General features: G+C 34.9%; 1 protein-coding gene across 14 annotated transcripts in view; it reads right to left on the reverse strand.

The window, feature by feature from the left end:
- LOC110597363 (serpin B6-like) overlaps window positions 1–25,210 on the reverse strand; it is a 312,873-nt gene that overhangs the window by 83,431 nt on the left and 204,232 nt on the right. For all 14 annotated transcript variants that reach the window (XM_078020459.1, XM_078020455.1, XM_078020452.1 and 11 more), the window contains one exon: window positions 4,131–4,246. The gene's annotated coding sequence lies outside the window, so the exon portion shown is untranslated. The remainder of the gene's footprint in view (window positions 1–4,130; window positions 4,247–25,210) is intronic.

Genomic DNA, 25,210 nt, shown 5'->3' on the forward strand with positions numbered 1-25,210 from the left:
AACATGAGCTAAGAACTATAAAGTCAGGCTGACATAATGATGCTTGCTGCTGAACAGGCTCGAGCCCAGGTTAAGTGAAAACTCTGCAAACCATGTGTGCATTGACAAAGTTCCAATTATTACATTATGTGGCTCACTGGAGTTCCTTGAAAGCAATTACAACTTCATATGTAAATTCTCTAAATGTCTAAGGTGTTATAATGATTTTTAAAATATTCTAATATAATCTGCAAATATATAGCCTTCCTAAGTGGAGGTGGGAAAGAGAATAAATTAGTGAGAATTAGTGAGCCCTGTGAAAGGGGCTGGGTTATTTGCTTTACAATTTAGAGACATTATATCATTTATTTAATTCTTCCAATAACTTTTTTGTTTTGCTTTTTTGTTCTGTTCTGTTTTTGTTTTACTGCTATTCATCCAACTAAGGCATTGCTTAGCTTAAGTGTGTACTCTACTGCTAAGCTCTACCCCAACACCCTCCCAGTAAATTTACGAGTTAGCTATATGATTCCTACTTTTATTTATTTATTTTTATTATATATGACAGTGGAATGCATTACAATTCTTATTACACATATAGAGCACAAATTTTTCATACCTCTGGTTGTATGCAAAGTATACACACAACAATTTATGTCTTCATAAATATACTTTGGATAATAATGTCCATTGCATTCCACCTTCATTTCTAACTCCATGCCCCCTCCCTTCCCCTCTAATTCCTCTGACCTATCTATAGTGCCTCTATTCCCCTCACTATTAATCCTATCCCACTATGAATCAGCTTCCTTATATCAAAGAAAACATTCAGCTAACTTCACTTAGCATTATCTTCTCTACCCCCATCCATTTAACAGCAAATGGCATGATTTTATTCTCTCAATGAGAAATTCTCCTACCCCTTGAATATATGCTTGGCTATGTGCCTTGTTTTGGCTAATAGGATTTTAGTGGCCATGAGTAGAGGCTTGTCTTGGGATTGCTCTCTTAACTTCCTGCCTTCAACCAAGAGAGGAGCATGCTATGGGTGGCCCCTAGTCCTGAATGATGGGAGACACACCAGGAGTGAGGCCTTCCTGAAGCCAGATTGGATCAGCCAATCTTCAACTGACTTAGATGTGTCAGGCAGAAATAGTACTCTATGCCACTGTTTTGGGGGTTTGCTAGACGACAATACTGCAGTATACTTGATAAAGATGTTGTTTGATTAAAGAGTGTGCACTATTTTCTAAAGTATTACTTCTAAAACTGGACTATACTTTTAATCTAATGGGTCCATTTTTCAGGTCAACTCAGTAGATTACTTAATTAATGTGTGTTATTTGTGTTTCAAGTAGTATAATGTTTAAAATTGAAGACTCAAGAGCAATTCCTGAAACAAGGTATTTCTTACAAGCAAAGTTCACCATGGCATTTACTGCTTAGCTTTATCTAGAGGTAAGATTTCTCTTGCTACTGCCACTCATGTCACCCCTGAAAGCCTGATGTCAGCATTTGGAGCAGAACCATCTATCAACAAGAGCCATGTTTTTTTTTCCTCCTCAGGTAACAAGGCACAGGAAAACTCCCCAGGTAGCCACAGATACAAGAAAAAGGAGAGAAGGGAATGAGTGGCTTCTACTCATGGGAGTGGGAGCTAAGCCCCTCTTAAATGTTTTACCATTGCTTTTAGGATTCATTAATACCAAAATGCCATATATGATACTTTAAATTAGCCAGACACTATGGTGATACCTGTAATCCCATCAACTTGGGAGGCTGAGACAGGAGGATCACAAGTTCAAGTCCAGCCTCTGCAAATTAGAGACCCTGTCTCAAAATAAAACATAAAAGGGCTGGGGATGTAGCTCAGTAATAAATCCCTCCTGGGTTAAATCCCCAATACCATAAAGAAACGAAAACCACTTTAACTTGATAATGAAGCACTGGGTGCATCTCCTTTATGATCTGCCAGCGATGAGACCACCAGCCCATATTGGAAAGTTTAGGTCCAAAAGTTACTGGAAGACCTATGGCAGACATTCACTTTTAGTAGAACCCCAGGAGCAAGTCATGATCTGTATTTCAAAACAAAAACAATGAATTTATAAAGATGTCTGAGTCTTGTTCTAAAATCTTGGGGATTCATACTGATTCTCTCATCTGGACTTGCTGCAGGCTTTATTTATATTCCTCATCCACTCTGGACACTCAAGAACTTTGTTGTGCACCTTAGAAAAGCTTAAATTACACACTCTTTATATTGAAGTCTGACCAACCATGAAGTTTGTTTTCATTTGTCTTGCACTGGTCCACTGGAAATATTTTTGGATGGTGATTAAATGAGTCAGAGAAGATATAATTCAGTCTATCTTGCTTCAAAAATCCCAAGATGCCTGCTAAACATTGCTTCTCTTTCTTAATGGAAGGGGCACAGGGTGAACAATCATTTCCTCTGGACCAAATATCCCAACTCGATGCAAACAAACAGATCATACAAACTTGATTGAGATAGGTGGGTACCTAAATTTTCAGAAACTTTATCTCTCAACTACTGGCACACACATATTAGGGTGTCTATTATTTACTGCTACCAGGTCTTGCCAGTATGACATCAAAGATGTAATGCACAAATGTATTGTCTTATAAAAAAACAGATTTGACATAAGCCTTTGACAACATTGATTTTTGAATAGCTGGAAAATGCCTCAATTTCATGACTAGGTATGTCAGACAGTATGGCAGTTTGTATCATAAAAAATAACAATAACAAAAAAAACAAAAAACTATCTCTGTACATCTACTAATTTCAACTGAATTGGTTGAGTTTTAATAATTCATTGTCAATCACTAAAATACAGACAGCCAAACTGGTGAGCTAAATGAGAATATAATAGCAATTGATTCTGTCTTAGGTCATTTTCTGTTGCTAAACCACATACTGAAGAACTGAACAGGCACTTCACAGAAGAAGTATGATAGGTCAACAAAAATATGAAAAAAAATGTTCAACATCTCCAGCAGTTAGAGAAATGCAAATTAAAACTACACTGTGATTTCATTTCACTCCAGTCAAAATGGGAATTATCCAGAATCCAAGTAACAATTAATGTTGGTGAGGATGTGGGGAAAAAGTATAATCATACATTGCTGGTGGGACTGCAAATTGGTGAAACCACTATAAAAACCCGAATGGAGCTTCCTCAGAAAACTTGAAACAGAACCACCATTTGAGATTATATATATATTTGTGTATTTTTTTAGCTAAAAAACAAGCTGTAACTGAAAAGCAATGTCTTAATAAATTGCATTCCTACTCTTCCTGTAAAAGGCCTAAAGTGCTCTGTGAAATGGCTTGCCATTCATTTAACCCAGAGAATCCTACAAAATCAAGCAAAGCAAAAGATTCAACTCTTTATGTTCAATTGTTTTTAAAGTATGGCATTCCTAATACAAGTTCTTACACACAATAGACACACAGTACTTTTTTCCCTTTTATTGTGGTACTGAGCATTGAACTCAGGGGTGCTCTATTACTGAACTACATCGATAGTCCCTTTGCATTTATTTATTTTGAGACAGAATCTTGTTCATTTGCTAAATCTGGCCTTAAACTGGCTATTATCCTATCTTGACCTTCTTAATAGCTGGGATTACAGACCTGCACCTCTGGATGATGCTCAGTTCTTTTTAAAATTTGATCTTTATTATGATCATCATCCAAGGTTCAGTTGTGGGGAACTTGCGTAGGCTGGGCAAGACATTGCTTTCAATCTTCAGGAGTAATGATGAGATGATGATGATGATGATAAATTAAATAATCAACAAATTCTAGGACTTATGTAGACATCACATCCTGCACTGAGGTAAAATATAACTCTCCACTTAGCAAGTCTGAGCTACCTATACACTTTCAAAGAGTGAGGAACAAAACGGAGAATAAAAGACTAACTTTCCAGTGGAGGAACCTAGGAAATACTACTTCAGGAAGGTGATGAAAAAACTGTGTTCTGTGGGCAGGACATATTCTTGATAAAAGGTTATGAGAATGACACTTTACTTTTGTGACTTCTCTCCAAAGTCTATAATCCCATGCTAATTATGAGGAAAATATTAGACAAATCCTAAATGAGGGACATTCAACTAAATACCTGGTCAGTATTCCTCAAAGCTGCCAAGATCTTAATGAAGTCTGAGAAACTGCCCCAGTCAAAAAATCCTAAGGAGACATGATGACTGAATTCAATGTGGTTTCTTGGACAGCATCCTGGAAAAGAAAAAAGACAGAACATTAGATAGGGGAGATGGCCATCAGGTGGAAACAAAAGGAGTCTGATAAAGAATGGACTTTAGTTAACAATAAAGTATCAATACAGGTTCATTTACTGTGACAAAAGAGACAAACTAGAGGCTAGTAATAGGGGAATCTGGGATGGGGTTTATGGAAAATGTACTGTGGTTGCAATTCTCTGAAAATCAAAAGCTATTCAAAAATAAGAAATTTATTTTTTGAAAAAAAATAAGTCAAAGCTATTACACTCAGCAATAACCAATGCTAGGTGGATATTCAAGGAAATGTCAAAATACTGATAAGGAGTTATTGGAAAATTAGCAGAACATACAAAAGAAACAGAAGTTTTTAACCTAGGTAAAAGAAAGATTAAAGATGGTTTAGGTGTAGTTGTATATATTTTTCATTAATGATAATAAAGGGAAAACTACAAAATAGCAGAAAGGGGAGATAAAAGTTTTCACAGTTCCATCTAGAACAACTATTATTAGATTTTTTTTTCATTTTTTAAAATATGTCCATGTTTTTGTGGCGTTTTCATGGTTGTAATCATACTTGACATGCACTTTAATCTCTTGTACATTTTTGCCTCCCTTCATTGATGATAAATCTCACGTAGTCCAAGTCAATTGGCCTCATTGTGCATTATGAAAAGAATTGATTTAAGTAAAAGGGAACCATATGACTTCCCAAGACTACATGTGATGAAACCCAGAATGTGCTCTATTTATCTAGCACACAGTGCAGAGTCATAGGGGATGCACATTATATGGGAACTCACTGGTTGTATCTCTTAATTTCACTGTGGAGGTGGTATAATATTTAAGAAGCATACAGAAAGTCAGGGAAAGACCTCTGGCAGGCAAGAGCCACAGAAATAAGAGGTAGGGTACCGAGAACACTGAAGATGGGAAGTGGGCTTGAGGAATTTGGAAAGGGCATGTGTGTTTTAGATGTGAAAAACTATACAATGGTGATGAAACCAAAGAACATGAGGGGAAACCAATTTTTTTTTATTTTTTAGTTATTGGCAGACACAACATCTTTGTTTGTACGTGGTGCTGAGGATCGAACCCGGGCCGCACGCATGCCAGGCGAGCGCGCTACCACTTGAGCCACATCCCCAGCCCGGGAAACCTATTTTTTACATGTGTGGTGTGTGAACCTGATAACAGAAGGGAGGATGTGTTGAGAATAAATTGTTGAATTCTCTAGGTTTCTGTGGGATAGAGTTAAGTTTGGAGGATGTTGTATTAAGGGGCCATAAAATGTGGCCAACAAGCAATATAGTCAAGAGTGGATATGTTTTTAAAAATAGAAAACTGAAAGAATGAAGTTATCTGTGACTATGAAATACCAAGGATGAAAACAAGGTGATGGAGATAAGGAAACACAGCCTTAAAGCATGTGATTCAGAAAAGCAGTGGGAAAGCATGTTAAGATATAACTGAAGCAATGGATGATGCAAAATTGTAATAAAAATATGAAGGCTGTTATCCATGAGCAAATCTGTTTTCTATGAATATTTCTCATGAAATGAGAATACTCATTTGGTGTGTGTATGGGGGGGTGGCTGGTTGGAAAAAAATGTGGTATTTTAAACTATAGAGTCTACTGGAAAATTTAATCATTTAATAAAATATTGTAACTGGACACTCCAGCCTTCTGAGAATTTGATGAAACAAATGAGCCTGCTCCAATATAGAAGGGACAGAGTTCACCTCAGATATCTGGCACAAGCCACAGGCAATGTGATGTAAGCATTTCTTTCTCTGTAAAGAAAATGCATCTAAATAAAGTACAAAAAACCTGTCTCAACACAACAGACATGTAATCACTGTGAGTTCAAACTAAATGTGTTAATCTGGAAAAAGCTGTACTGGCAGATTTCTTTTTCCTTCATTAAGCAATGACCTAGCATAGAACAATGCATTCCTTACCATAGCTTCCTCATTTTTGAATGCAAAGTTTAAAAACACTGTGTATAATGGAAATATATGTGCTGTAGACCAGGTTACCATAATCACATAATAAAATCCAGTAAGCATACCTGTCATGCTTCCTATTCTTTGCTGCACAATTTATTTAAAAAAATATAGCAAAATCTATGATTTCACTGCAGCAAATGTGGTTATGCATATGAACTGACAGTAGGTACAGCAATGAGGCTACACACCAGAGCTAACATATGCACATTTCTTATTTGTATTTCAAACACAGACCCATGCATAACACACAAACACAGACACACACACACACACACACAAAGAGATAACTGAACAATGTTTCTTTGAAAGTGCTGGAATTCCATAGATTGGTAGCATTCTCTAAGAGTTCACAAAAATTAAGATAACTACATTATAAATATAAATTTAGGGGGCTGGGATTGGGTACTGGATAGGAGCCTCAATACCACATGAAAGTAAATAAACAAAATAGGGCTTTGTGTCCATCTACAACTAAAAAAATATCTTTTACATATAAATTTAGGATAACCAAGTGAAAACATTTGAAATCCACTTTGAGATTAAAATAATGTTACTCATATATTACTGTCCTCTTATATTCCAGATTTTGAATTCATCAGATGTTTCTGTTTTTGTTTTGTAACACAGTATAGGCTTCTGAATTCCCCCAAAATATCAACTCACATAAAAGTTGTTACTAACAATTATGCAGATGATTAAGGGTTCCTAAATGCTTTTATCAACTTCAAGTAAGATATGTTGTGCCTAAGTAAGAATAATACACTCAGTCATTTTAAATACCATCCTCTCCTATTTTTTTTCTCCCCACAAGAAAATTAAAGGTTAAAAATAATTTATTCAATTTCACCCAAAGAAACAGCAGAGGTGCTCATAGAAATTCTGCCACCTAGTGCTAAAGCACTCTCTTTGCTTTATAAAGCACTGGAGTACAGCCATTATGCAATCCTTCACAATTTGAAATTATAATTAGATAAAGAGGACAAGGTCATCTTATGTGACCTATTAAACTTCAGTTTGATAATTAGTACTTCCATAAAAGTCAGGCCAAGAGTTTATTTGATTTTCCAATTTAATTCCTCTTACTAATGAAATGGCAACCAAACTCACTGATGTGTAGTTAGTAGCAGTGCTTAAATTAAAAACAAACTTTACTAGAAATAACCATTGTTTGTATCCTAAAAGTACAAGAAACCTATACATATATGTTTGAGAATTACAGGGTCTTGTAGAGACAATAAGATATGATTATTTAATAACCTAGTAGTTCTCTGAGTTGCTGAATCAGTTCTTCTCATTCAGTAAAAACAACAAGAACACAGTTTGGCACAGATAATCCAAAATAACAGATAACAAAAATAATTTTATTTGTGTTTTGAATGTTGTTGTACATAGTGAAATGTGGCTCACACTGCCTAATACTCCAAAATTATAAATGTCAAATAAAATTACACACATGGAAGAATTAGAAAATTATCAACCTTTCTCAAACAGTAAATTTTTTCCTTGATCTATATTGTTACCATTAAACAAAAGAATATTTTACATGAGTTTAAAATTTCTATCCTAAGCTTTGTGTTCAATGCCTTCCCTGAATTGGTAAGAAATGAGTTTTTTTTTTTTTAACTTCATACTGGGCTATCAAATGCACAGAAAAATTAAACAAAACAAGGTACCCAGTTGTGGCAACCTCCAAACACATTATTGAAACTGCTGGTCTATTGACCATTATATGAAACATCTTAAGGGTTGCAATTATATGTTTTTAACCTATCCTAGTAGTATCTCAACAAAATTTTGATTGAATGTATGAATGAATGATATTAACACAAAGTTGAACATAAAATTTAGATATCTTTAATTAAGTATAAAATCTGAATGGAGATTTGGAGAGACACAAAATATGTGTTCAAATCTTAGGGGAAGTGAACACTCTTGTAATTACAGTGGCTCAGGAGGCTGAGGCAAGAGGGTCACAAGTTCAAGGCAGCCTCAGCAACTTAGTGAGGCCGTAAGCAACTTAGTGAGACTGTCTCAAAATTTAACAAAATAAAAATTAAAATAGGTCTGGGAATGTGGCTCAGTGGTAAAAGCTCCTCTGAATTCAATCTCTTCTAACACACACACACACACATACACACACACACATACACACACACACACACAATCACAAATTACATGATTTTGAACTCCACCTCAGTGCACTTTCCCCTCTGAATAAAAGGGCAGACACCAATGTATTTCATAGTAGCTGTAAAGGCAAAATGAGGTAATAAATATGAAAGTCCTTTGTATACTTTTTAAAAAAATTATATCTGAGCTGGGTGTGGTGGTGCATGCCTTTAATCCCAATGGCGTGGGAGGCTGAAGCAGAAGAATTGGGAGTTCAAAGCCAGATGCAGCAAAAGCTAGGTGCTAAGCAACTCAGTGAGACACTGTCTCTAAATAAAAGATAGAGTTGGGCTAGGGATGTGGCCCAGTGACCCAGTGCCCCTGAGTTCAATCCTCAATACCAATAATAAAAATATATTTGCTGTTATTATACTACATTATACACATGTAAGAAATACATGCATGAAATTTAAAAAATCTTTTAAGATGCAACATGACAACTTACATTTAAAATATTTCCCCAAATTAAATGAGCTTTTAACATTTCTCTTTAGCCTACAAATAAATTCAACCAAAAATGTATATATATCTTCCTTCAAAGCTCCTAGCTTTTTCTCTTCTCAAGTAAATATTGTCAAAGAATGAATACCTATGCCTCCTCTTCCTCAATGTACTAACACCTGACCTGGCCACCACTGCCTGCAGAAGAGCTTCATACAGCCAATCCATTAGTTTTTCTTCTCAGTTTTTGCTTTATGTTATCCCTGAAGATTTCTTTTTCAGCACCTCTCATAACTATGTAGGCTTCTTCAAAACAGCAATACCTATTTCTTTCTATAATTATTTTTTTAACTGGTTCAGCTTCTTGTTCTTCAAATGCAGCTGCTATATGAGGTTACATCCTTGCACCTCTTTTTTGGTCACCCTATTTTTTTTCTTAGATGATCAACTTGCTTCAACAGACTCAGGCATCATCTTGGCATAGCCAGCTTCTAAATCCATGTGTTTGTCCCAAGATACCTTCAAAATATTTCCATCTGCATGGTCTTCATTCTGTTTGAAGTGAAATTCACTACCTTTCTCCCTTCTTCCTTCCTTTGTTACCACTAATGGTAGTTAGTTAAACAAAAATTCATCAGTGACTTTTCCACTCTTTCACCCTTCTCATTTCCACATTCTATTCACATAATCTATTGATTCCATCTCTGAAGTGTCTCTCTAATGCATCTACTCTCTCCTCCATTTAAATTTTACCATCTTCATTGGGGCTTAGTTATTTCTTTTTTGAAATATTTTCACTACCTCTTATCTAAGCTCTCTCAAAATTTGAATCTGTCCTATGAATTCATGACAAGGAAATTAAAACACTCCTCTACTTTTGATGTTCACACCCTATCTGGAAAATAAACTCCAAACTCTTCGTCATGGCATTTGGGACCCTGCTAATCTATTTCCAACCTGTTTTTCTACTCCTAACTTTGCCCACACTGTACTCTCTCTATAGAACATTTTATAAACTAAGTGCCCTGGATCACGGTGTTCCCTCTATCTGTTATAGTTGTTCTTCATTTTGGGTCTATGTATATGTCATTTTTTCTGTAATACCGTTTGTGTCTTGCCTTCTCTCATACCCTTCCTTACACTATTATGAAAAGTACATTTTAATTATGGAAAGTGTTCATCTCCTCTATTGCAGTAGGCCAAAAGGGAAAAGTCTTACTGATTTTGATTTACTTTGGGTAGCACAATATCTGACAAAGAGAGTATCCACTAAATACTAAACTGAGCAGACCTATTCCTCATTTAAATTGGCTATACCAAAGAATCATTCTTATCTGTAAAACATCATACTGATTTTTTTGGTCAGTTATCATTATAATGTCATTCTTTTTTGTACTGAGGATTGAACCCAGAGGTGGTTTACCACTGAACTATATCCCCAGCCTTTTTTATTTTTCATTTTGACACAGGGTCTCACTGAGTTGCTAAGGGCCTCACTTAGTTGCTGACACTGACCTTGAACTTGTGCTCCTTCTGTCTCAGCCTCCTAAGTTACTGCAGTTAGCATTGGAATGAAGTGAAAATCATTTGGCTTTGGTAATAATAGGGAAAATGTACCCTAAAGATGAATTATCCATTGTAATCTTAGTTTGTCATAAATCAAATAGTTAAATTTCTCTCTTGCAGTCAGTTTGGAAGAAAACAAGGAAGTTCAAAAATCCAATAAAATGTCTGCAAAATACACAAAAACAAAATATAAAACCTTTACTAGCACTATTAGACTACCAAGGTAGGAATCATAATGCCTATTAATTTTTTTGCACATTAAAAAGCTAAAGATATAGTAAAGTCTAAATATACTATTATTTTAATGAAAAGTAACCTCAGAGAAATTTCATATATGCTAAAGGAGTAGTGTTAAATCAATATCATAAAATATTTCTGTATAACGCTTTAAAAAAATATAATAAATACTATTTTAATGAAATTACCTTCAACCTTGCTCTATGACTGAGGTGTCAGCAAACTATATCCTATGGGCAAAATGTGGCTCCTCACCTGTTTTTTGTTAAAAAAAAAAAAAAGTTTAACTGGCACACAGATACACTCACTTCTGTTCTGTCAGAGTCTGCTTTTGCTCCATATTGGCAAAGGTGAGTAATTTAGACAGAGATTGAATATCACACCAAACATAAGATATTTATCATCTGATCCCTTGAAGAAAAATCTGGTCAACTCTACTATAGTTATAGATTTCCAATATAGCAGTTGGAAATCTAGCTGAAAACTAATCTAATTTGTATATTACGGATTCTTATTCTAGAGTTCAGAATCTTTATGAAAAGATGTCATTTCAACAAATTTTTTTTAAAAGGCACAAAGGTGATATGATAGGAATGTACAGATATCAAGTACATGGTAAACACAAGGAATTTACATACAGAATTTTTAAAAAAACTAAATCAGTTTATTTTAGTACTTTTTTAAAAGCCTGCCTTATTATTTACTAAATAGGAAAAAGAATGGCTCATTTTTATAATAGAATATGTTACTGAAAATGAAGTTAGAAAACTTACTTTTCAGTAACATATTCTATTGTAAAAATAAAACTACAGTGGTCTCAATAAAAAAGAAAAACAATTCTTTTATTGAGAGAGAGAGAGAGTTTTTTTAATATTTAGTTTTTAGTGGACATAACATCTTTATTTCATTTTTATGTGGTGCTGAGGATTGAACCCAGCAACCCACGCATGTCAGGCAAGCGCTCTATCGCTTGAGCCACATCCCAGCCCCCAATACTTTTTATAGGAATAAAAGGGTAAAATCATGTATAATTAATTATTTTTTTTTAAATAAGGGGAGAAAAAGCCTGAAAGAGGAAGAAGAAGAAAGCAAAAGAAAGAAAGAGAAAGAACGGGAGTCAGAGAAAGAGACAAGAGAGACTGGAAAGGGAAGGGAGAACCCAGTACGTCATTCTCTAATCAATATGAAGCCATCTATGTGCCAAAATTAAGGCCATCTCGTACATGGGAAAAAAATTTGTCAGGATGGCAAGATGTACAAAGGTTGAGATCCTGATTCAGGTAGTAAATATTCTGTGGAAGAATTCCTCCTTGTTCTAGAAGAATCCTTAGGGTAAAAATTTTTTGAGGGGCTCCAACATGGTGGCGGGCAGAGAGGCAGCGCTTTCAATACCCCCTCAGTGATGGGGTCATAAAGACGCATAGACAATGCTTAGATTCTACCAACGAAGAATCTCCTAGCAAAATTACACTGAAGAGAGACTGGCCGGAGCTACTAGGATTTTTTGAAGTGACAGTTTGCCCCAGATGAGCAAATCCCTGCCACGAGACGCAGAAGTCCAGATCCGCTAGCCGCAGTCCACGCACTGCATTGTGACTGCCGGCCCGTCCACCCGCAGCCAACGTGACTGGGTCCTGCTAGCCTCCGAGACGCAGCTTGGCAGGAAGAGGTCTTTAGCCAAGCCTTCATGAAATAGTGAGCCAGGAGCTGAGGCCAACCGGGGACGGACCAGTCCCACCCCTCCCTTGGACACTCCGGCAAGGAGCCTGGGGCCCGCCATAGCAGAGAGGTGACATCATTGGAGTTCGAACGACGGAATTCCTTCCCAGCAGAATCCAATTTAGCAGGTGTGTGACTCCCTACCCATCCAGATACAAGCAGCCAGGACATTTCAGGGATCTCTCAGGTGTCCTGTCTGTAGGGAAGCAGAGGGGATCCCTGACCTCCAATCCCCCATATCACCAGTGGTGACTCCCAAGATCTTAGCCACCAGTTTACCATAGCACTGGGGCTTAAATGGGGCTGCAAGTGTAACTAGATCTCTGGGGAACCGCTTCTGGTGAACAGGACCTGGCTGGCTGGCTGACAGGAGGAAAGGGGTGAGGGCCGGAGAAGTGAAATGGCTCTGGACTGACAAGTCTGAGAGACTTCCAGGAGACGCCTTACAGGGATTGCTATCGGCAGGTAGAGGGCAGAAGCTCCGCTCAGAGGGCACTACTGGAAGAGAAGAAAATGGATCTCTAAGACTTCAACTTTTTTTTTCTTCTCTCTCTGTTCCTCTCTCCCCTTTTCCTTCTTTCTTTCTTTCCTGTTTCAAGTTTTATTATTCTTTTCATTCTCCTCTAATCTATCTATCTCTCTCTCTCCTTCTTTCTTTTTAAGAGCACCTTCATTCCCCTAACCCCAACTTTCATCCCAAGCATTACGTCTTCCATTACATGTAATTGTCTACATGCAAATAGGTGACTGTCTCAAGGCTGTCTATATGGCTCCTAAATACCTAGCTACTACCAACATCCTGATCCAACTGCCTGTATCCACCTTCAGTAGAGCATTCTTCTAAAGTAGCCAAGACATACTAACCTTCATACCATCATAGCACCTAACTTAAACATAAAGTCCTAAGAACAAACAACAAAATACTATATGCATACAGAACCTGGAAGCCTTTTTATGAATTGAATGAATCAGCTTTAAAGTATAATAAAGCCCAACATTTCTAGGCATAATCTCCCACCACAAAGAAGAGACAACAGAGATATACAAAGCCAAAACAAATGTATAGGAGAAAGCAGTTACAAAGCAGTCAAACAGAGCTGGAAAGTAACGTGAACAACATGAAAAAACAAGGGAAAAAAGGTTTACAAACAATGAAGGACAACTTAAATCTACTGGAGGACCTAGAAGCATCAGAAACATGGACAGGGAAAGAAATCAAGGCATACCTAACTCAGATGGAACAGAATACTAGAGAAGACATGAGACAGCAAGTCCAAGCAATGAAAGTATACTTTGAAAACGAATTAAACAAACAAATTCTAACTGCAAAGAATGAGCTTTACAAGGAGATAGAGATTTAAAAAAAAACAAACAGTAATCCTAGAAATGCAGGAAACCATAAACCAGATTAAAAACTCTAACGAGAATATTACAAATAGACTAGATCAAGTAGAAGTCAGAACATCAGATAATGAAGACAAAGTTTATCAACTTGAAAAGAATATAGTCAACACAGAAAAGATGCTTAAATCTCACGAGCAATCTATCCAAGAGATATGGAATCTCATGAAAAAAACAAATTTGAGAGTCATTGGGATAGAAGGCGGAACAGAGGTTCAAACCAAAGGAATGGACAACCTATTAAATGAAATAATCCTAGAAAACTTCCCAGAGATGAAAGATGGAATTGATTGCCAAATCCTGGAAGCCTACAGGACCTCAAACATCCAAAACCATAATAGACCAACTCCAAGACATATAATTATGAAGATAGCTAACATACAGAACAAGGAGAGAATCTTAAAAGCTACGAGAGAAAGGAGGCAGATTACATTCAGGGGTAAACCAATTAGGTTAATGACTGATTTTTCATCACAGACTTTGAAAGCAAGAAGATCCTGAAACAACGTATTTCAAACGCTGAAAAATAATGGATTCCAACCAAGAATACTGTATCCAGCAAAATTAAGCTTCAGATTTGACAATGAAATTAAAATATTTCATGATAAACAAAAGCCAGAAAACCAGCACTGTAAAGCATTTTGAGCAAAATGCTAAAAAAAGAGGAATTAAAAAATAGCTCCCAAAACTAACAGTGGGAGGTATCTCAGTAAAGGGAGAGGAAAATAACCAAATAGGAAAAAACTAGCCAAACTAAAATAAATAAATAAATAAACATGACTGGAAGTACAAACTATATTTCAATTGTAACCTTAAATGTTAATGGCTTAAATTCACCAATCAAGAGACATAGGCTAGTAACCTGGATTTAAAAAACAAATCCAACAATATGCTGCCTTCAGGAGACTCATATGATAGGAAAAGACATACACAAGCTGAAGGTGAAAGGTTGGGAAAAATCATACCACTCACATGGTCCTTAGAAGCAAGCAGGGGTGGCCATACTCATATCGAATAATATCAACTTCAAACCTAAGTTAATCAAAAGGGATAAAGAAGGACACTATATACTGTTAAAAGGAACCATCCACCATCAAGACATAACAATTATCAATTTGTATGCACCAAACAATGGTGCTGCAACATTCATACAACAAACTCTCCTCAAGTTTAAGAGTCAAACAGACCACAACACAATAATTATGGTGGACTTCAACACACCGCTCTCACCATTGGACAGATCCTTTAGACAAAAGCTGAACAAAGAAATTATAAAACTCAATAACGCAATCAATAACCTAGACTTAACCGACATATATAGAATATATCAACCACCATCAAGTGGATACACATTCTTCTCAGCAGCACATGGATCCTACTCAAAAATAGAACATATATTATGCCATAGGGTGACTCTCAGTAAACATAAAAGTATGGAGATAATACCATGCACCATATCTGACCATAATGAAATGAAACTGTAAATCAATGATAAAAGAAGGAAGGAAAAATCCTACATCACATGGAAAATGAACAATACGTTACTGAATGATCAATGGGTTACAGAAGACATAAAGGAGGAGATAAAAAAAATTCATAGAGACAAATGACAATGCAGACACAACATATCGTAATCTATGGGGCACAATGAAAGCAGTTTTAAGAAGGAAATTCATTTCCTGGAGTTCATTCCTCAAAAAAAAGAAAAAACCAACAAATAAATGAACTCATATTACATCTTAAAATCCTAGAAAAGGAAGAGCAAAACAAAAGCAAATGTAGTAGAAGACAAGAAATAATTAAAATCAGATCAGAAATCAACGAAATTGAAACAAAAAAAAACATTTAAAAAATTGATAAAACTAAAAGTTGGTTCTTTGAAAAAATAAATAAGATCGACAGACCCTTAGCCATGCTAACGAAGAGAAGAAGAGAGAGAACTCAAATTACTAACATACGGGATGAAAACGGCAATATCACAACAGACACTACAGAAATACAGAAGATAATTAGAAAGTATTTTGAAACCCTATATTCCAATAAAATAGAAGATATTGAAGATATCGATAAATTCCTTAAGTCATATGATCTGCCCAGATTGAGTCAGAAAGACACACACAATTTAAACAGACCAATAACAAAGGAAGAAATAGAAGAGGCCATTAAATGACTACCAACCAAGAAAAGCCCTGGACAGGAAGGGTATACAGCAGAGTTTTACAAAACCTTCAAAGAAGAATTAATACCAATACTTTTCAAGCTATTTCAAGAAATAGAAAAAGAAGGAGCTCTTCAAAATTCATTCTATGAGGCCAACATCACCCTGATCCCAAAACCAGACAAAGACACTTCAAAGAAAGAAAACTACAGACCAATATCCCTAATAAACTTAGATGCAAAAATTCTCAATAAAATCCTGGTGAATCCAATACAAAAGCATATCAAAAAAATTGTGCACCATGATCAAATAGGATTCATCCCTGGGATGCAAGGCTGGTTCAATATATGGAAATCAATAAATGTTATTCACCACATCAATAGACTTAAAGATAAGAACCATAAGATCATCTCGATAGATGCAGAAAAAGCATTTGACAAAGTACAGCATCCCTTTATGTTCAAAACACTAGAAAAACTATGGATAACAGGAACTTACCTCAACATTGTAAAAGCTATATATGCTAAGCCTCAGGCTAGCATCATTCTAAAAGGAGAAAAACTGAAGGCATTCCCTCTAAAATCTGGAACTAGACAGGGATGCCCTCTCTCACCACTTCTATTCAATTTAGTTCTTGAAATACTAGCCAGAGCAATTAGACAGACAAAAGAAATCAAAGGCATAAAAATAGGAAAAGAAGAACTTAAGTTATCACTATTTGCGGATGATATGATAATATATCTAACAGACCCAAAAGGGTCTACAAAGAAATTGCTAGAGTTAATAAATGAATTCAGCATAGAGGCAGGATATAAAATCAACACACATAAATCAAAGGGATTCCTGTATATCAGCAACAAAACTTCTGAAATGGAAATGAGGAAAACCACTCCATTCACAATATTCTCAAAAAAATAAAATACTTGGAAATCAACCTAAGAGGTGAAAGATTTATACAATGAAAACTACAGAACCCTAAAGAGAGACATAGAAGAAGATCTTAGAAGATGGAAAAATGTACCCTGTTCATGGATAGGCAGAACTAACATCAACAAAATGGCGATATTACCCAAAGTTCTCTACAGGTTTAATGCGATGCCAATCAAAATCTCAATGGCATTTCTTGTAGAAATTAATAAAGCAATCATGAAATTCATATGGAAAAACAAAAGACCAAGAATAGCAAAAGCAATTTTAAGCAGGAAGTGTGAATCTGGAGGTATAACAATACCAGATTTCAAACTGTACTACAGAGCAATAGTAACAAAAACAGCATGGTACTGGTACCAAAACAGGCGGGTGGACCAATGGTATAGAATAGAGGACACAGAAACCAATCCACAAAACTACAACTTTCTTATATTTGATAAAGGGGCTAAAAGCATGAAATGGAGGAAGGATAGCATCTTCAACAAATGGTGCTGAGAAAACTGGAAATCCATATGCAACAAAATGAAGCTGAACCCCTTTCTCTCACCATGCACAAAAGTTAACTCAAAATGGATCAAAGAGCTTGATATCAAATCAGAGACTCTGCACCTGATAGAAGAAAAAGTAGGCTCCAATCTATATATTGTGGTGTCGGGCTCCAAATTCCTTAATAGGACACCCAGAGCACAAGAGTTAATAACAAGAATCAACAAATGGGACTTACTTAAACTAAAAAGTTTTTTTTTCAGCAAAAGAAATAATAAGAGAGGTAAATAGGGAGCCTACATCATGGGAACAAATTTTTACTCCTTACACTTCAGATAGAGCCCTAATATCCAGAGTATACAAAGAACTCAAAAAATTAGACAATAAGATAACAAATAACCCAATCAACAAATGGGCCAAGGACCTGAACAGACACTTCTCAGAGGAGGACATACAATCAATCAATAAGTACATGAAAAAATGCTCACCATCTCTAGCAGTCAGAGAAATGCAAATCAAAACCACCCTAAGATACCATCTCACTCCAGTAAGATTGGCAGCCATTATGAAGTCAAACAACAAGAAGTGCTGGCGAGGATGTGGGGAAAAGGGTACACTTGTACATTGCTGGTGGGACTGCAAATTGGTGTGGCCAATATGGAAAGCAGTATGGAGATTCCTGGGAGAGCTGGGAATGGAACTACTATTTGACCCTACTATCGGTCTTCTCGGAATATTCCCTGAAGACCTTAAAAGAGCGTACTACAGGGATACTGCCACATCGATGTTCATAGCAGCACAATTCACAATAGCAAGACTGTGGAACCAACCTAGATGCCCTTCAATAGATGAATGGATAAGAAAAATGTGGCATTTATACACAATGGAGTATTAAGCAGCAGTAAAAAATGTCAAAATCATGGAATTTGCAGGGAAATGGATGGCATTCGAGCAGATTATGCTAAGTGAAGCAAGCCAATCCTTAAAAAACAAATGCCAAGTGTGTTCTTTGATTTAAGGAGAGCAACTAAGAACTGAGCAGGGAGGAAGAGCATGAAGAAAAGATTAACATTAAACAGAGATGAGTTGTGGGAGGGAAAGGGAGAGAGAAGGGAAATTGCATGGAAACGGAAGGAAACCCTCAACGTTATATGAAATCACATATAAGAGATTGTGAGGGGAAAGGGGGGTAAAAAATCAAGGGAGAGAACTGAACAACAACAGATGAGGTAGAGAGGGAAGATGGGAGGGGAGGGGAGGGGGGATAGTAGGGGATAGGAAAGGCAGCAGAATACAACAGTCACTAATATGGCATTATGTAAAAATTGTGAATGTGTAACTGATGTGATTCTGCAATTTGTATTTGAGGTAAAAATGGTAGTTCATAACTCACTTGAATCAAATGTATGAAAGATGATATGTCATGAGCTTTGTAATGTTTTGAACAACCAATTAAAAAAAGACAAAAAAGATTTTTTGAAAGACAGAAAGCATTTATTTTACCAAATGCCAAAGAAATATGAAAACAATATGTACAAAGATGTAAAAGAGTTCTATAAAAAATCGGGTAGGAATAATGCAAATTGTTATTTATGTATACAACAAGGACTAGCTAAGAAATGGTAGATTTTTATCATCTAAGCTTATAAAAGAACGTAAGAACTTCCATACTGTCCTGTAGACATAATTTAGTTACAGAATTTTCTACTCAAAATCAAGGGCTTATTTAAGAATAAATGTTTCAAACAGAGTATTTTTAAGAGATTTGGAGTGTGCATTTTAGTCATCTAACCATATGGTCTCCTTTCCTCTTAACCGAATTTTTCACTGAAACCTTGCTTCCCTATAAAACTTTATGATATGAAATATGAATGAAAATTAGTGATATTATTTGACAACTCAAATCAAAAATCAATTCCAACCCTTTCTACTTATGCATTAAATAAATAAGATTTTACTGACTGGAATAGGAACACAATTCAAATCAGCTTCAGTTTTCCAAATATTTATTAATAGATATTAAAATTAAAATTTTTTAAATTCAAGATGCATGAGATCACAAAAAAATGGTAAGTGACTGCATATTTATATTGCCTAATATTTTTTAAATAAATATATCCTTCTAATTAATTAGAAAATATGAACAATATTAAAATATTAGCATTCTAAATGTTTTTATAAGAGAGTTTACCTGAGGAATGACTGTAAAGTCAAGTAAATGCCAGTTAAGTTTAAGAAGAAATTGGATCTTTTCAAGGCTAACTATTTCTTCCTTCACTTTCAAATCAATGAGAGATACCAGACAAGAAGACAAGAAATTTTATGTCATCTGAATATGTTGAGAATAGATTTTATATTTAAAATGAGTTTTTGTGTAGTGTATATTGTAGTGTATATCTGCCACCTGTCTTCTAGGACTTCTTAGAGTTCTCTAAAGTAATTTTCATTTCAAAATCAATAAACAATAATCAAAATTGCAGTTCCACAGTGAAATTAATCTTATCTGGTGGCTTTACAGACGTCAATATGGGGTGTGGGTGAGTTAAAAAGTCGTATGCATTCAGGATGGCGATTATGAAATGTGTTTGCCTATTCCTGGGAAGAGTAAAACAGCCAGGTCCTACAGAAGTTCCCAATACAAAAATATCTTCTAAGCTACAGCCATATTCTGCTATCACAGCATTCAGTGTAACCATAGCAACACCTAATAAAGTAACTTTCCAGTCTGGTAAATAGCAAGAAAAAGAGATAAGGAAGATTAAAACATAAAATTTCAACTCAATTTGTGTCTAAGTTAAAAATGAGTAGATTCAGTTTGTGAATCACATAATTATTACACATAGTACTTTTTAAAAAATGAGACGTACTATAATAAAGTACATGACACAGAATAGCTATTAAATGGGAGTCACTTTCCTCTTCCTTTAAAAAATGTTCTATATACTTCATTTCCACCAGGTTTATTCCATCTTAGTCTTTTTTCTTTACAAAATATTAATTGTGGTAAGAAACATATAAAATGTACCATTTTAAGTGTACAATTCAGTAGTATTAAGGGTATTGACACTGTTGTATAACCAATCTCCAGCAGATCTGAATCTCTATATCCATTAAATAACTAATTTCTCCCTTCCTTGAGTCCCTGGCATCACAATCATTCTTTGCTTCTACAAATTTTATTACACTAGCTACTCACATAACTGAAATCACATAGTTTTTATCTTTTGGGGAGAGATTTATTTTATTTAGTATAACAATATCAAAGCTCATCCATGATATAGTATATGTCAGAATTTCCTACCTTTTTAACGCTAAATAATATTCCATTGTGGTATGCCATAATTTGTTTTTTCATTCACCTGTCATTGGATGTTTAGTTTGCTTCCACCTCTTAGGTGTTACGAATAAAGCTACTATAAACATGGGATGGAATATGTCTTTTAGATTCTGCTTTCAATTCTTTTAAATGTATATTCAGGAATATAGATGATAAATCATATGGCAATTTTATTTTGAAATTTTGAGGAATTGCCATACTGTTTTTGGAGATGTGAGTCATTCAACATTGTTCCTTTTATTACTATTATTATTATTTATTTCCTGATAATGTTGTAACTATCAGAAGCCCATTGGGATTCCAATAAAATTTTGGGATGGATTTATTTAGAAAACAGTGCCTTTGGGATTTTGTAGGAATTGCATTAAATCTGTAGACCACTTTAGGTAATACTGACATCAATATTAAATCCTCCAATCCACGAACATGGGATTTCTTACCATTTGTTTGTTTCTTCTTTCATTTCTTTCAGCAGTATTTTGTAAAAGGGAAAGTTAATTTCATTTTTACCTCACTTTCTACACAAAAAACAAGTCTATTTCAATTAACTTTCCCTTTTACAAACTTCCCTTCCTCTTTGTTGTATCCTGTGGAATTCTAAGATTAAATCATTTCCTTCACTCCTGCTCTCATCTACTTCTGGAAAAAAAAAACAAATAATGTTGCTTTTTTCCTTTATTCCCTATATTGGGAGTTAGATTCAACTATTTAGCTGGACAGTAAGGAGCCCCCTTACTCCTTCCTTCAGCACTCCATATGTATATGCTTCCAAAACTAAGCACTCAGGTGAAGAGATCAATCTTTCCAGATAAAGGAAGGAGATGATGAAAGCAAGAAATATTTAGATGATAAATTAAACTTCTGCTGGTAATCCACTGGATATGTGTTTATGAGAAGAACAGAATGAAATATCAGATTCTAGGTAAGTAAGTGGATTATTAGTAGCAAAAATAGGAAACAATGTGGTAGTGAAGGCTTTAGGAAAAAACATATTGCATTTTTAACATGATGATTTTGAGCTACCTCTAAAATTACAGGCAGTGATTTCAGAAGAAAGCAACTAGAAAAAAAAAGCATTTTGAACTAAAAATAGATATTGTCAAGACTTTTATATGGACAAGAGCATCTCTCTGCCTTGGAGGCTTTCCTTAATTATTTACACACCTATAATTTATTCATCCCCTCTCTAATTTTTTCTTTCCTGAAGAACATGCATATGCAAATATATACATCTGGCTGAGGAATTTTTATTAATCATATAGAAGAATTTTATACTTTCTGATATCTGATAAAATAATAAGTAATGCATCCAATTTTATCCAATTTCAAGGTTAATTTAATTATAATGTGAAAGTTCACTTCTATAACTTCATTTTGACTGCTTCATCTGAGAGATCTTAAAAGTAAACATTTCAAAACATTAGAAGTAAATAATATTTCCTTTTAAAACCAAGAATTGAGATTCAAAACTTAAACAGCTTTTGACAATGTCACATGATAAATCTGACTTCTCAACCAATTCCATTAATTTAGCTAGGTCAAAAGAAATATGTCACTTTCTTCTTTATAGTCTAATTATCAAAGTAGTCACAGATTTACAAGTAAGAAGAAATTCAAAACATCAGTTCTCATTTCACATAGAATCATAACCACAGGATAATCTAAATATTATTTTCGAATACCTTCACAAAAAAAATTCTGTAACCTTAGTATAGCATCTAAAAGTATATCTGTGCTCTTCAGCATCAGTTATCATTAAATACAAATAATCATTTAAACTAAATGCAGTTTTGCAAACATGTCTTGCTTTTTTTAACTCCCCACTTTTACATGTGCTGCTGCATCTATGTGAATTCCTTTCTAAACCATGCCTGACATTCCTACTCCCCTGATGCCTGAATATAAAGGGTTCCCAAACAGAAGCAGCACCAGGTCCCTAGGCAGTGCTTGGACAAGCATGGAGAATTGCTATTTTGTTATTGCAATGACTGGGGGTGCTATTGGCATTAAGAATTGCAAGGGCCAAAGATATGTTCAAGGGCACAGTAGTATTGTCTTATGCCATAATGTTAATAATATCCTTGCTTACAAACTCTGACACTTAGCCAAAACCTAAAGACTCCTCGGGAACCTACGTAGGTACCATCTCCTTTGGGAACTTTATTCTGATTTATATCATTTGATTTATATAGTCCCTTTATCTGCTTCTATAATGAGAGTATACAGGCCCCACCTCTATCATTACATTGATCACAAAGTGATATAATTAACTGCCACACACACTAGAAAAATTCATTTTTTTCCTGTATTAAAAATTTAAGAAAATCCTAAATGCTTAGTTAAGTATACTTACCAGAGTGAGCAAGCCCACTTGCTTTTTTGACAGATCTGTGAAAACTAAAGGTATCCAGTCAGCATCAAGAGCTGCTATTATGATTCCTCTTTGGTTCAAGAATATTCCATCAAAAGACTCAGGCTCCTCCCTTCCCATAATCCCCACTTCATTGGCATGATCAGTCTAATACCAAAGACACATGTTAAAAAGGCTTTGAAAATGGGGTTTCTCATAACATAAGCTTTACTGAAAGTACTTATCTCAGTGCAAAATCATGTAACCAGCATAAATTACTAGAATTCAATAAACCTATCATTTCAATACAAAATACTAAATGAAATATCTCTGCATGTTTTATTCAAAGGAAACTAGGTCTTTACACTTAAGAGTTTAGTAAAGTTCATCGTGAATACCTCATATTTGAAATGGGTACTAGTCTTCCAAAAAGTATAAATTTAACATTTTAATAAAGAATTCAAATTAATTATCAAATTAATATTGCATTTATTTTTCCTAGACTCAAATGAAGCTAGAATTTTGTAAGGAACAAGATACTGTTCCTTAATTATGACACTAGTGTTTAGAAAATAATGGCTTTTCTTTTTACCATTCAGGAATCTTTCTTCTATATCAAAAAGGGCAGTGTTACAATACCAAAATTAACCATACTTTTAGAATTCAAGCACTCCAGATGAAAAAAGAATCTATATGTGTATATATATAATGATATTTATATAAATGTATGATATTTATGTAAATACATATTTATTAGATTTATATATCTCATAAAATTGATCTTTAGGCTATGATATATAAATCTAAGAAAAATAACTACTAAAATTTTAGATAAAATACCAGAAGCAAAAGAGAAATAACTTAATTAAATTCCATGTAGTCACTGATATGGTCTAAATATATGGTTCAAAATATGAACCAAAATTTCACCTTTATTTGATAAAATTTCTCCACATTAAATCCTGCAGTATTTGCCAACCTTCATAGATTTTCTTGAACAACTACCTTGGGATCTCTTTGGAACTACTGAAGAGATTGAATGAGCTAAGACTTGGTGTACAAGATATCCCACCTGTTCTTGTAGTAAATCCATGTATGAAAATATCTGTTGAAGGCAAGTAATGAAGATTAAAAGGATGCCCTCCAAAAGACTACAAAGCATTACAAAAGCCAGTCTCTCCAGCAGTTCTCCCTGATCACTTCAACCAGCTCTTATTTATCTGGCTTCTAATTTTGACACCACTTTGTACCTACATATGTTCTTATTACCTATGCTGTTTACCTTCCAGATGGGACTACTGCTCTTCAAAGGGTATGTTCTGTCTCATCTGTTTTTCTCATACCAACAGCATATAGCTCACAGTAAACACTGTCTCACCAAGAAGGAAGATTGACTATTTTAAATTTTACTCTTCTGTGAAAGTATTAATGAGTTGATGTTTCAAACTTCTAAATAAAAGATTTCCAGTTTTATAAATTGCATCGTAAAGAAGGGCTGGCAAATTTGCTTAAAGCTAAATTTGTTTAGAACAAATTTGTTTATTTAGTATGGCATGGAAGGAGTCTTCCCTTGTCACCCCTGACCCACAAAGCCATCCATAACACACATAGCAAATTATGCTAATGAACAATAAGTGAACATAAAAAAGGGAGGGGAGAAGTGAGCAACCTCTGAAGAAAGAATGGATTTTCACGTATACAGAAAAACAACAGAGAATGTTGAATATACCTGGATCAAAGGAGATGTGATAATACTTAATTCTCCTTTCAGTGCTGGCAGACTTCTCAAATATGTTTCTATTTCACTCTGGATTTCTTCTAACTCATGTTTATCTCAGTGGACTGTTTCAAAAGCAATCCCTCAAAGTCACCTGTAAATCTTCAAAGTCAAAACTGTAAACCTCAGTGAAGAGATGATCACTAAAAGCCTTCATTAAGGTTTTCCTATGTGCAGGTACAATTACTTTAATGCTGCTCATATCTTTTCATCTATTTTTGTTTAATGATATACAAAGAGGCAGCCATACTGAGATTATTAACAATCTCAAATTCTCTCAAGGGAGCTAACACTTCATTGCTTGTTTCCAGTTCACAATTATCATGTTCACCATCCCTTTCAATCCTCATGTTACTGCAACCCATTATGCAATGGAACTTG

This window comes from Ictidomys tridecemlineatus, chromosome 8, assembly GCF_052094955.1.
Source record: "Ictidomys tridecemlineatus isolate mIctTri1 chromosome 8, mIctTri1.hap1, whole genome shotgun sequence".
Lineage (NCBI taxonomy): Eukaryota > Metazoa > Chordata > Mammalia > Rodentia > Sciuridae > Ictidomys > Ictidomys tridecemlineatus.